Source organism: Thermobia domestica, chromosome 3, assembly GCF_964235325.1.
Source record: "Thermobia domestica chromosome 3, izTheDome1.hap1.1, whole genome shotgun sequence".
Taxonomy (NCBI): Eukaryota; Metazoa; Arthropoda; class Insecta; order Zygentoma; family Lepismatidae; genus Thermobia; species Thermobia domestica.
Window position 1 is genome coordinate 102465483 of NC_137456.1, and position 15073 is coordinate 102480555.

Here is a 15073-nt window from a genome sequence, read left to right on the forward strand (position 1 = left end):
ATTTTATGTGCTTTTATACGGTATGGCCAACTTTGTTTTTTCTTTTAAATTGTTTCTGTACTACAATATTTTTTTATGTTTTGAAATTAAAAGTTGAAGCACAGTTTCAAATCTATAGTCGAAGTATATTCAAACAAAATCAATGTTAACCTCTCGTAGACGAAGACCTCATATGTGGTCCGATAATTGGTCTCCGTTGTCAATTTATTTCTGTAGTGTTGGAAAACATATTAGCTTTGGTTGACCCAGTTCGTGGGGAATAGAGTCAGGCGAATCTTCTGACACTCGGAACATTTCGACATGAGATACCAGCAGCAGTCTGTGGAGTATTATTATTTATTTGGACTGAAGTCAATAGTGGATAAGGGGGTTTCTTTGGATCTGTTCAAAAACAATATCAAGTTTTAGGTAGATGGAATTATAATCATGTTTATTAATGTTTAAAATGATAACTATTCAAACTTTTGACAAAATCTTTCATTTGTTGGGATATGGTACCTAGAATGAGCTGTTTCATACGACGCTTATTGCCACTACTGGAGTTAATATTGATACTATCAACTTTGACATACTTATTGGGAAAAGTGCTTGTGTCACAGAACAGTGTGAGTATAATTTAATTTTCTATCACGTAGTATTCAGCATGTTAACTGTGGGAATCACTCTTCAGATATTAAATTGAGTATCTTAGACTCAATTATATGGAGTAAGATATCATGGTAAGTAACATGTTTTTCCGTTGCTCCTAGTGAGATTTGTTAGTTAGCTTGCCTCTCGTAAATGTCTGCGGATTGATGTGGCCGAATGGAAAATGAGGGAGTAGTTGATCATATGCTTTGAAATCATGAATTCTATGCCGTTCTATAGTAATAATATTTGCTGTCATTTTACTAATAATTTCATTTATCACTCTTTAAACCACAACACTTTTGAATCAATGAATTGTCCAGTGGTAAATTCAAGAATCCATGAATCTTTGAAAATTCACTTTGCCACTTCTCGAAAAGCGATCGACAGACCAAGAGTGTGTAGTGAAACACGGTGTTGGCTGAAATTGAGAAAGATGGTAGCTGTAACCTCAGTTTCTGTGACGATCACATCAGTGTCTCGAAGGCTGTGGAAAAATGGACTATTATCCTTCTTTGAGACTGGCGAAATGTCGCGTGACACACAATATTCATGGATGACGAGTTGCCATGTTCTAGAAGCTGATTCACACATAGTGTGGCATACCCATGCCTTTTTCCTGCCATGCTCCGTCCGTACCACGGCTGTGACAATTCATACATACCATGGCGTGCTGTACCATCCCCCTACTGCTTTCTAAATCATTTCCCAAGATGGGTTGCAAGGAGTGTCAACTTCGTGCCGCTTCGAGTACTCGAGGAAAGCCGAAGTATCGCAGTCGCGTTTCTCTTCAAGGCAACCTATCGGGGCACGGCATAGTCATGTGTGAATTAAAAATAATAGCCAATGAATATTCAGTGTCAAAGTCTGAAAAGAAACTTCATGGACCACGGTCGAACGAAGTACGGCATGGGAACAGCACAATGAGTGTGAATTAACCTTAAGGCAAAGCTGAATACCCACTAGAAGAGACAGAATAGGATTTCGTGGCCCGGACGACCCCTGGATAATGACCCCTATAGAAAATATTTGATACCTCGTATTGTTAAATCTGCAGACATGGTCACACTGACACGCAAGCAAGAGTTACTTGATTCACTCTGTGACTAATGGTGCCACCTATCACAAGATGTCATCAATGACTTACTGAATACTCAAAAAAATATTGAGAAAGGAACAGACAATTGAACAGTTCAATTCTAGATTTACGTGCTGCCAAATGGAGCTTCTACCTAGAACCAGCATTAAGAATGGCTCCTTCTGTGCATGACAGTAGCAATGACCCCAGACTCATTTTCGGGAGTCTATACGAATATGTCAGGGTAGTATTCAGTAAGTACTTGTAATTAATTACTTTAACACCATATATTTATTGCGTTTATAATTAGTCCGTTCAGAGAACAAGGGTGCGTTCAATTACCAAAGTTGTAAGGAAAAGAGACGTTAAATCAATACGCTCCATTTAAGTGCATTGGAAAGTGAACACTATTATATATATATATATATATATATATATATATATATATATATATATATATATATATATATATGAGTTATTTACAATATCAAGACATGAATCACTTAAGCACTGAAAAAAATGCTCCAGTTGTTCATAATGTCTTCATTATACTCCTTAGAAAGTTTTCTCAAACGGTAATTCTCAAGTAAATACGTAGTCCATAAGTGAATCTTCTATGTAATAAAATCACATTGTAAAAATTGGCTTGGCTGTGCACAATAATCCTGACATGACACCTTACCAGTTTTCGCCAATAATTGCCAAAACAAATGCTTTATTTGTACTGTTTTATATGTATACATAGACATCAGAGAATATTTTTTCATTTTTTTTTTATAATTCGTGTGCGAGAGGGTTCACAAACTACACCCTTGGCGTTGTAGTCAGCAATGGATTACAGCCAGTAAGTCAAGTTATACTTTTGTGGCGGGAGAGGGGGCTAGAAGTAATGATACTCCATTAAAATTTAAATTTTATCGCTACAAGTTAAAGGAAGAAAACTCTAAGTAAGTGCAGAAAGTTGTATTTTACAAGAAACATTTTATCAAGTAAGCTTTTTTCCCTTATCTGTTTGCAATAAAATTTAATTTTTACCAATGTGCAGAACCTCTACTGGTGGAATGGTATGTGAGAACCATTTCCTGCTTTCTAGACGGGAATATTCTACCTCTTAATTCAGCGGCTTCCTAATTGCTTCATAATACTTTTACATACCGCAAATATCCACCAGACATATTTTGGATGTACGTACCACAAATCCCATACTATTTCGGGACGTTCAGGATTGAGGTAGAAGTTTCAACGATAAGTTAAACATTCGCGGGATTTTCTTTCGGTTTCAATTGGCTATGTCTTTCACGGAACTATATATTTGCATGTCCTATGATTATCCCCTAAAGATCTCAAAATTGTTTCACAGGAATCACGAAGAAAGTCCCGTTCTCCGGACATAAGCGAATACCTGGGTATCCATGGAATGTCAACTATCAAAAATGTGGCGTGGTTCGGACGTCTTCATATCACGGTACTGACATCGCATGAATGTACAGGAACCTTTCAGTGCTATGTGTGAAATTAAAGTCCAAAAGTTATGTGCTCTATCTGAAAATGAACTCAGAATCACTCACATTTAATGTACACTCGCCACCCATTTAAATGTAAGAGAGGATCCCAATCACTTTATTCTTTTCTTATGGTATCAATATGATCTAAGGATAAGTATTCGGAACTCCTTGACACTTAACTCACAAAATATTTGATTGTCCAAGTTAACTTTCACTGCCTTTCATTGAGATTATTTTTGGGTTTCTATGTATAAGAGAGTCTGTGTAATAATAATAAATGTCAGTAGACTTTATACCTCCTCAACTGATGACAAGTAGAGATATGAGCAATTTAAGTAGGTGTCATGCAATAATGTGGTTTCTATATTTTATATATTGTTCCTCTTGTGTATTTTATTATGTGATATTGATGATTAGTCAAATAGTAAAATATTATACAATATTTTAAAAATACTGATAACGTTTTAAGCATTTTAAAGTTGGCCAATACTTTACATATTTTTATATTGTCCGTTTTTCATGTTCATTACTTTAAAGATTCTAAATAAAGTAGGAATCATCTTAAGATCCCTTGTCTATATGCTGAGCAATGGTCTTCAGAAAGCTTGAAATTATGCATATTTTCTTGAATGTCTCTATCTTATCATTACATAGAATCACAGTAAACGATTGTGAATATTATTTGATGTTTTCGGAACTTTCGTGTGAATCTATGTACCGAAACAAAAGGCGAAGTAATATTCTTTAAATATTTAAGCTTATGATATTCAGTAGCCCATCATACCCTCAGCCCTACCCACTGGTTTAGTGGTTAGCACTCTTACTTTTAATGCACGGCGTCCCGTGCTACTTTTCTTTATGGCGGACATTGGATTTTGAACGTCTTGCAGTGTTTCAGTTTCAACCTTTAATTGTAAGTCTATGTCAATACTAAACCACAATCAAACCAAATAACCAATCAATTGTACCGTCAAACTCATAGCATGTAGGCTACAAGAAATATATTATAAATCCAAGACAGTGAAAATGGGAGAAACTGATGGAATGACGAAATGGTAGGTAACTGATGGAATGCCGGAAAATCCATAAACAAGATCCTGTCCTCTAGAAACTTGCCTGACTTGATATCGAGCAAGGGACCATTTGAACAAAACGTAAGACTTTTCTCCATTGAGGAATTCTGACTGCCTTTGTATCTGATGGATTGCGAGAGCTTTCAGAAGAAAATAGGGTATGGAAGTTTTCTTTCAGCGCAAGTGTACTTGCTCTCACCCACATTTACAAAGTCAGACTAGTAATAGCAACTTCGATCCGTTTGCAGATATGGTAGTTTCTACTATGTACTTGCCGCACTCCTTTGTGTTTCTGTTCCGAAATTCTTCTTCATTGTTCCTAAACATAAGTATACATCCTGATTCCCCTTCAAATCTTCTCCCTTTTTCCAATTCGTAATATTGGCTCAAGTTTCAACTTCTATGCACAAAATGTACTAGCCCCTTGAGGCAAGGGATAAAAGAATATTCCTTTTTAGGGAAGTATTTCCCCCTTATTCTTGTGGGTCTCTTGAGGTATTGGAGGGGAAGAAAAAGGTACGAAGTAGAAACGGTATAAAAACATATATAGAGCGACGAATAAAGGAAACATAGCAGGATGAAAGAAAATAAAATATAGAATCAGTATAATAACGGAAGAAGTTTGAGAAAAAAGGTGCGAAAATTTACTTGTAAACCAAATAGAATAATAATAAAAAAAATGTAGTGAGAATACCAAAGGGGATGAAAAGTAAGAATGGAAGTTGGGAAAAGAAAAGAGGAAAGCATGAGCTTCTTCTGGGAAATTCTCAATTCTGATCAGGGAATATAAAGCCAGGTGGGAGACGAGTCTTTACTCCACACACACACACAAGCATCAGCACGCTATAAGGGGAAGAGACGAAAGAAGTAGTTTCTTCTCTCTTTACTTGGTGAAGTCAATTGCTATCATGAGACCTTTTTGGTGTAAGATAACGGTAGATATAGAAAGGTTTAGAGAAGGGACAAAAAAGTACGTGTGATATAAGGGAACAGAGGGATTCTTTCAATCAAAACTTATGATACTTTCCTCTCGTCATTGTTGTCCATTTTTCAATCTATTTTGCACTGAATTGAAATCTGTAGTTTAACGCCCATGGTTATGTTCTGTAAAGTTAGCCTATAGTAGACAGATAATGAATACAAGTGAATGACGATGGTGTCATAGAATGAAAAGAGAGGGGGATTGGACTGTCCTAAGAAAGGTTACAGATCTGATGTTATTCGCCAAAAGCCTACGTTGTCTCTGATATAATTCTTCACACTATAGAGATAAGTATACCACCATTTAAGCCAACATGCTTTTCCTAATTCGAATCGTATAAAGTTAAGTGGAAATCTGATTACCTATTCAAATATATATATTTTTTTAATTTGGCTGATCGAAGTTTGACGTCCCTTTTCAACACCATCAATGTTATACCAGACAGAACCTACTGCCTTAAGTAGGATTCAAAATCCTAGAAAAGTATTCCCAATGATGTTCGAACTCCAAAACATTAAGTCCAAAAAGCATGACGATTAACTTCTCTGCTAAGAAGAAACATTACATACACAAAAAGTAACATATTCAATATGTATAATTACTTTCTGCTTAAATGTTAATTTTCACTGATGCTCATAGTTAGGCGAGGTTTGGGACTACTGTAGAGAGTGGGACAAAAGTCCAGCATCATTCTTTTATCTTTGAAAGGGTTTGAGGAAAGATGACGAAACTTTGGATGTAATTAAGTGGAATAAGAGAGTCTCCCTTCCTACATAGCATCGTTTGGCATCATGGCGACTATCTTGAAATCCGCCATTTTGAATTCAGGTCCAATATTTCAAGTGGGAAGGGAGACATGTTACACATGATTTTAGGCTAGAATTTAACCAGAAATATGAATCTGAATATATTTTTCACCTAAATTTAAAAGAAATATGCGAGTGAATATAATGGAAAATATGAGTATAATGCGAATGCGAATATAACATTAATAATGCGAATATGAGTGTATATAATAATTACTATGATGTGAGTGAATTCTGCATCGGCTTTTATGATTTTTCCTTTAAAATATTTACCTAAGTATGCTTTGGAGCTATGGAAGAGTAGACGGCAACTTTCAATTGCCTTCAAAATAAAGAAAACCAAAGTAATTATCCGTCGTTTAAAATAATTTTAACGCACTAATTCAAACTCTGCGCATCTGTGAGGAATGAACGCTGGTATTCAAAGACCAACGAGTTATGTACGGGGAGCAATCATATAAATATTCAAGCACGTATCATCCTAGCTACGCTGACCTACTGGTTCCTCCTAAGGTCACAGTCGCCACGCAGTGCGGTATCTGACATGTATTTAAATTAAATGAGGAGGAAAACATTTGATGTTGGTAGTGCGGCGTTTTACTTAATGTTATGAAGACAAATGGGGAGGGAGTTTTGAATAAAGAATAACCTTACTACGATTTAGAAAATTATCGTTAAAAATATAGATAAAGTAAAATTAAATTAAATTAAAGATATTTAGAGTAGTTTAGATGGTATAGTTTACTGTTATCTAAATCTTAAAAGTAAAGTTATCTAAATCTGAAATTCAAGTACTAAGTCACCCTAATTTCTAAAATCCATAAACATCACACTAGAAATACAATAGGTTAACACGAGTAAGATCTAATCTATATACTGTTAAAATTAAAGAAGCACATAATAGTCCACCTTAAAGACTACTGTAACTACGATTCGAAACTGTCACTAACTATGGCATATATTCAAATTTTCTTCTATAAATAGAACGTGTCATGATGAAAGTTCGACTAAAAACCATAGACTTACAGTCTATTAAGATAGACCTTAATGCGACGATCCATCAATAACTTTTGACTATCTGCTTCTCATACACTTCTGTTGTTTCTCTCTGTTTACTTTTATATGAGTCCTGTTTGATTCGAACGGCCAGAACGTCTTTTGACGTCTTATGATGAGTTTGGATGTAGTACGCTCAGAATTGCGACAAATGATGGCATTTGCCCAATTCATCAAAGTTACACAATAGTTACGTTGGTCTATACTTTATACATTATGTTAGCGTAACTAAAGATGATCTGTCGATTGGTTGTAGACGCTAATGTTGTGGAACTTAAAATATTTCTTAGTCCTAATTTCAAACACGATTCCAAATTATTGTGTCGTGTTTCTAACAAGACTCGCTCTACGAGAATTTATAAAATAAATCTGAACTTTAGGTGTTCCTTTGGCATTGGTCACATTATCAGCAACTAATGGTACTAGCGATGTACTAACTGCAGGTCCTACAGCTTGAAATCGTAGGTTTTAAGCTCATCCGAACTTCATGCTACGGCGTTTGGTTCTAATTTGTTCGTGTAGGTTACCTGACTATTGCCTCGCCCTGTATATTACATATTTTGGGGTTTTGTTTCACTTGTATCTGAAGCAAAATGCTTAAGATATACATTGTTTAACACATTTATCGTGACCAACTTAACATTTGGTGCAAAAGTTATTAAATTGTGCATGAAAGAACATAGTTGTCCTAATCTTTTTTATTACTAGCTGAACCTGCACTCTCCACACAGCGAATTATTCATATATGAGCATGAATCTCCTTGTCATTCCAAACATCTGTACATGTTCCTTTACAGACACAAGTCAAGGACTTCTTGATAAAAATCGGCAAGGGGTATCAGAAAGGGAAGATTTTCTGATTATTTTTTTCAGTATCTTACACCGTTTGCAAGAATTGAGCCTACTTCCTGTTGGAGTTTCTAATTCATGTATGATCGGTGTTTTCTTTCTTCTTGCATGCAGTATATAATAAGCAAATACATTACACACATAATTAATTATAATGTCAGTGACATATGGTGTTCATTGGGCAAAGCACACCAAAAAATAAAGATTCATCGTAGAGTGGAGAAATGATTATCCTTCGTTTCTCATTATCAGTTGGCCATGAAACAAACGCCGGAGATATACTGTATATACTAACCCCGTATATAAATGAGTGTAGTGTTGGAAAGTATAACTTGTAGGATATGATGCTTTATTTCTTAAAATTTCAATACTTCCAGTCTACCCCTAAAAATGTAATAATGAAATAACGGCCATTTTTAAAAATAATCAATTAGAACTACACAATTTGCACAAACTTTGAAATCGATCAATGGAAACGGCACTTTTCTCGAGCTTGTGATTTCCGAAATATCATTGTCAAAAGAAATGGCTACAAACATATAAACTTTTCATGACCACAAAAATATAAACCTTTCATTTTAATATATAGATTATTATTAGGATAACTTATTATAAGACTACTGGTAGTATGTACGCTACTCCATATAAAAACTTACAAACGAAAGGGAATTTGTGAATTTAGTTTTCTGCAGTACATAGCTAGAGCGGTTATCTCGGCCGAATTCGTTAATGGAGTATATCTGTTAATATCCGTTGGTTAACAGTGACGTTAACGGAAGCTATCCATATCTCGTTTAAAATCTATAACATTCCCTAGCTTCTATGCAACCCGCACAATAGCAAAGAACTGTTGGTTATCTATAATAAAGGCCAGCCACCTTCTATCGTTTGATGCTAAGAGATGACTTATGGGATACTTCTCAGAGGAATACTCACAATGTTGCAACAGCGTAACACGTCCTCCTGTACATGTCATTTTATGTATTATTTTACTTCGAGTATAATTCTCCTAAATTCATTTTGATTCCACCATAATTTGTTCTCAAAGTCACTTGTAGGTAGTAATCGTATTAATGTAGACTGTGGACAGAATGGTAGGTGTGAGTTCTCTCTCACAACGCATTCTAATAATTAATACCATAATGACCAAGCCTGAAAATAAGGTCAAAATTACTGTACCAATGTCTATTAATTCCTTGAACATAACTGCTGGAGGACTACAGTGGTTCAATGGTGGAGCACTGACCTCTAACTCGTGTGGAACTTGGTTCGATCCCAGTTTCCGCAAAATTTACTTTATGGTACACAAGCAGCGTTTGCCTACATTTTCTTGGAGTTCTTGCGTTTTCTTCCATCTCCTTCCATACCGCCAATATCATCTATTTGATTATTACCGTCTCCCTTAGCATTATGGGAAATTAAACTTAAAAATTCTGCTGGAACAACTGCTTTATTTTCTGAGCACACAACTTCTCTACTATTTTACTCAGACCAATTTGGAATAGGAAACATTTTTGATAGAACGTAGCAGTAAGTATAACTTTAAATTTTTCGTATAAAACATATATATACAATTTGGAACATATATAGAATAAACATTCTTATAGGGCTTCTAAGCAGAGTGGGTACAATTGGTGTTTCGTAGAGGTCATTCACTAAAATAAGAAAATATTCTTTATTCGGTTTTTATGTGTACTTTATTTTTTTTGTCTCAGTAATTCACAGTGGAATGCACCACTCTCCCCCTGAGATTGAGCTTGTGTCAAATAATACCCCACATGTCCTTCTTTCCATTTAAACATCCAAAGGTAATCCAAGATGGCGGCTTTCAAGATGACCGCCATGCAATATGGTCCACTACCCACTTGAACAACATACACTATGAACCAAGTGTGAACGCCAATTCGTTCGTGTCCTACGGGAGTGTTAACCGACTTACGCCTCACCCTGTGTATATATAGGGTGTTTTAAAACAACACACAACGTTTGGGAGGTGATTCCTGACACAAAGATAAGACAAAAAGGATAGACCAACCTGGGTGCACAAATGCTTCCTTTCAAAGCTATTGGCTGCCGAAAACATGATAAAATGAACTTTATAAAGGTCCATAGATCCAAAACTATAGGACCTATCGTAGTCGGGCCAAGACTTCACTTAGGAACTAATATGTGTCCTATCCAAATATCCATATTTCAGAATCCTGTGGTACCTCTGTAACAATTTTTATAGGGGTAGTTGGTGAGTATTTTGTTTAAATGCCTGCAGTCAAACTACCTCTATAAAAATTGTTACAGAAGTACCGTAGGAGTCTGAAACACATATTTTTGGATAGGGGATATACTTGTTCCTAATTGAAATCTTGACCCGACTACGGTAGGTCCTATAGTTTTGGATCTATGGACCTTTAAAGTTCATTTTTTCATGTTTTCGGCAACCTATAACTCCGAAACGAAGCATTTGTGCACCCAGGTTGGTCTTCTATACTTTTTGTCTTATCTTGGTGTCAGGAATCACCTCCCAAACGTTGTCGGTGTTGTTTTGAAACACCCTATATAACTAACTAAAACTAACTAACTCTATGGCCTATGGAACCCGGAGGTTCAGTGCCGCGTTCACAAAAGCTCTCCACTGACTTCTATCCTTAGCTAATTGCATCCAGTTTCTACTTTGTATTCCTATCTCTGAGAGATCCATCTTAAGATTGTCGTCCCATCTGCGCCTAGGTCTTCCTAATGGTCGTTTTCCTATGGGTCTACCAGTCAAGACTTTGAAAGCGTTTCTACTTTCTTCCATTCTAGCTACATGACCTGCCCACCTAAGCCTCCCAAACTTGACGACCCTAACAATGTTGGGTAAACCGTATAAACTATGTAGTTCCTCGTTATGAAGCTTCCGCCATTCCCCATTCTCGTTCCTCTTGGGTCCGAATATTTTTCTCAGGATCCTGTTCTCAAATACTTTCAGTCTATGTTCTTCCCTCAGAGTAAGCGACCATGTTTCACAACCATACAGAACAACAGGCATGATTATCGTTTTATATATTTTAAGCTTCAAATTCCTTGACAGAATTCGCGACGACAAGAGATTTTCAACCGAATAGTAACACGAATTCCCTGCTTTTAGTCGACATTTAATTTCTTCTTGAATGTGATTTTCGTATGAAACACCCTATATATATATATATATATATATATATATATATATATATATATATATATAGTCTTTGGTGTTAAAGCGAAAAAGTCTGTGATTGACCAGAAGCAGATACGTATCTTCAAGAGTTCATACTGCCCCTTATCCAAAAATTAAAGGGAAACGAAAAAATGGGACTTCAGAAATCTAAATAGCAATTTTCACGTTAACGTTAAGAGTGGAAATAGTCGAATATCTATACATTGAATCTATAGCTCTATTTCTGGCTAAAAATCCGTATGTGTAATTAAATAATAAATTATAGGATTTCGGCGCCTAATTTCTTGCTTTCTATACTGGAGTTGGCTATCCATGAACGAAACTGGTATTCTCAGAGCGTATCAAATTTGCGGTATTCTTACCGACTGTTTGAGATAAAACAGAAGTTCCGTATGTCTAGGAGAAGTCAAACCCGGAATGATAGGTAGCAAAATTAACACATAATAAACATTCTGTTGTGCAGTACAAGACCATATACTAAAGGGCGTTCAGTCTACAGAACAAGCGTTTCTACCAGACTATTTTATTACTAATAACAAGTATGTTTTATCTTTTCATTTTGTGTATTTTCAGGTTTTGTGAATTGTCCTTGTTTCCTCGTGCCTTCTAAAATGGATAAATTAATAAATCTGTACAAGTAAAAATAATAGTAACTATGTGACTTAATAACTCTTGAACCACTCTACCGATCTCGATCAAATTATCAACATGAGTGAGGTTCAAGCCTGGGATGTTCCTTATCATTTCACGTTGGTGGTGCAATTTAAGGGAGGGGAGGGAAAATATATATAAAAATGATCAAAAATGACCGATATTAGTTCCGAATACATAGTTCTCGGGGTCGATGAGATGAACAGTGACATTTGTGATGGCGTTTAAATCCAAATTCAACCCCGCAACTTGGGAGAGGGGAAGATATAAAAATGATCGAAAATGACCGATAACAGAGAGTGCTTCAGTCATAGTAAAACGTGACTGAGTAACGGAACATATTACTAATTTTTCTCATTTTAACCCAGTGAAGCAGGTAATTGACGCTAGTACATAAATAATTGAAAATAGAGAAATATAGCATGACTTAAATATTTAGATATCACTAAAATAAAACTCTCACTTCAACCTGCATAAAATTTAAAGCCAGTAAGAAGATATATATTTTTATAGCGAAATGAAAGTAAATATATAAAGGTAAGGTGTAAAGACAAATAGCATCTGTCATAAATAAGACCGGAAGAATCGGGAAAGGCAGGCAAAGTGGAGGCCACAAAAATGAGACTATTGCTTTGCAGTATAGAATATAAGGCAAAGATAACTTGTACTTATGTAACGGCCAGAGGGAATAACACCATATTTTGGATAGAGTAATGGAGGTAGGACCGTATCTATTGCTGTATGACACAATCATGGCCGTCATTTTGAAGTCCACCATGTTGAACTCGGGTCCAAAATTAATAATAGAAAGGGGAGTCATGTGTCTAATAATTTTTTGAATTGTTTTGCAAAATAAATACACACCTGATGTTATTTCAAACTCAACTATAAACTTCTAGTAGTTCTTACCTTCATAATAATTGTTTATAAACTTACAGTTGTCTTTCCAATCTTACATGGTACCATTGCTTCATGTTGTATATTGTAGGTCTTTCGTGGCTATGTAAATAGCATACGTGTCTTTGACGCGTGACACCCGGATTCGATTCCCGGCGGAAGCACATGGGGTTCGGATTCCACGTTAAGTTGTAGCTCCGTGTCTGATAAAGCCTCTCTGCTGAACGGCACGCTAAACTCAACTCTAAGGCCTGTGACAAACATCTTGGCATTTCAGCTAAACGAATAAAACGCAAGCTCTGGCATGACGTTGCCAAGTGGCAAAGGGGTGTGGCTATGGGTAAGCAGACAAATTACAGCGCGATCAGGTGACAGGGAATAGACGTGGATGTGTGCAAAATAAACGTGGCAATACTGCTGGCCTCTTATTTGCTAGCAGCATTTAAGGGAAACTTGGACCGCCGCCTTCAAATGCCAAGATGTTTGTCACGCCGTTTAGTACAATATTGTATATCATAGATGTATTCAAAACATGAGGTCGCTTAGGCACCATTTAATATTATCCATTTCAGATAATTCTTTTCCCATGGATTACTTTGGTCTGATATAGAAGCATTTTGGGGAGTAAGACAAAGAAAAACTAGTAAAAATAATGACCACCCTAATAAGTATATAGTAACACGATAATTCTTAAATATCTTAAATTTTCAATGATTGGTTTCTAAAAAAAAACTGTACACTCATGTCCAAAATTATTGTCGCATGTCTATAAATATATTGTTGTACTAATATAATTTGATAACCAATTCGCCCGGTATTTGTTATAATATTAGTATGTGTATAATCGACAAAGACATGTATGTGGAAAATTTCATGTCAAATGAGCAGTAAATAAGAACAATAAAACGAAAATAAAACTTTCTTGTTCATTTAGCAACATTTTGTTTTCCTCATTCTAATTTTCGTATTTATGATTCTTTTCATATAACATTTATCACAAATACACATTTCCCGATTATACACATAGTATCAGTATTAAAAGTACCCTGCAAAATCATTACAAAATTATATTCTTACAAGAAGACAGTTATAGATATGCGACAATCATTTTGGACATGAGTGTACATAAATATTAATCTGATGAAGTCAACTTGTCAAACCATATAACTTAATGATCTATTACACTTAATTGCGTGTACTGAAAGTATAACAAAATTATAACAAGATACAAGCCAACTTTTGTTTCTTTTTTCTTCCAATATATTTTTCGCTACAGTGAAGACCACACCACACAGATGATGTAATGACAAACCTGTTGAGTAGCGGGGAAAAGCCTCTATACGTAATTACAATGAAGAGTTTCTGTAATGGGAAACATGTTGTGTATGACATTAAGAGCTCCCGCAAAATTTTTGTAGAGTTTGATAAATGATGACATGGAAAGATAGATGTAGGTCATTGTATGTAATCCCCCCTTTCCCCACCGACAATATTACAAACAAGAGAGAGAGAGTGCATTTATAAATCAACCAGATTAAATTGATGTTATACTAACTTTTATTTTCTTTCATTTGCTACTTTTGTTTCCTGCATTATTGATGTTATTGTGATTTATTTATTCTTTTGTGTTTTATTTGATTTATGACAATGTTGCACTAAAGTATGAATAGTGTCATAATGTTTATCAATTAACAAAGTTTATATGTAACTCAAAACTCAATTTCATATATTCATCAGACATTACGTTGCATTAAGACGCCTTTATTTGTAAATAAACTAGAATATAATATATACCTTGGTACACACACACACACACACACACACACATATATATATATATATATATATATATATATATATATATATATATATATATATATATATATATATATATATATATATACTATCAACAGTATGACCATATTTGTAGTATTACTGCCATTCATCTGTATAAAAAATATAAATGTAATAATCTTGGCTGGCAAAGTTCTCCTAGATCGTGTCACACCGACTTTGATGATTTGTTGTACACGAGTGAACCCTGGCTTAACGTTCGTTTCTAGGATATTTTCGTCAAAAGGTGAAGGGGTGAGAGGTTATGAATTAGACACAGAAATGACCGATAGTATTGTCGAATCCATATCTTTTGGTGTCATTGAGATGAATAGTGAAATTCCCCAATGTCGTTTAAGCCAAACTTCATCCCTCATCCACACGGAGGTAAGGGGTGGGATGAAAAGGAGTTTACATATAAAAATAATCGAAAACAATCGATATTACCGTCCAATTCATAGTTTTCGGAGTCGCTTTGATGAATAGTTAGACTCCCGATGATGCTTATGTTCAGATTTATACC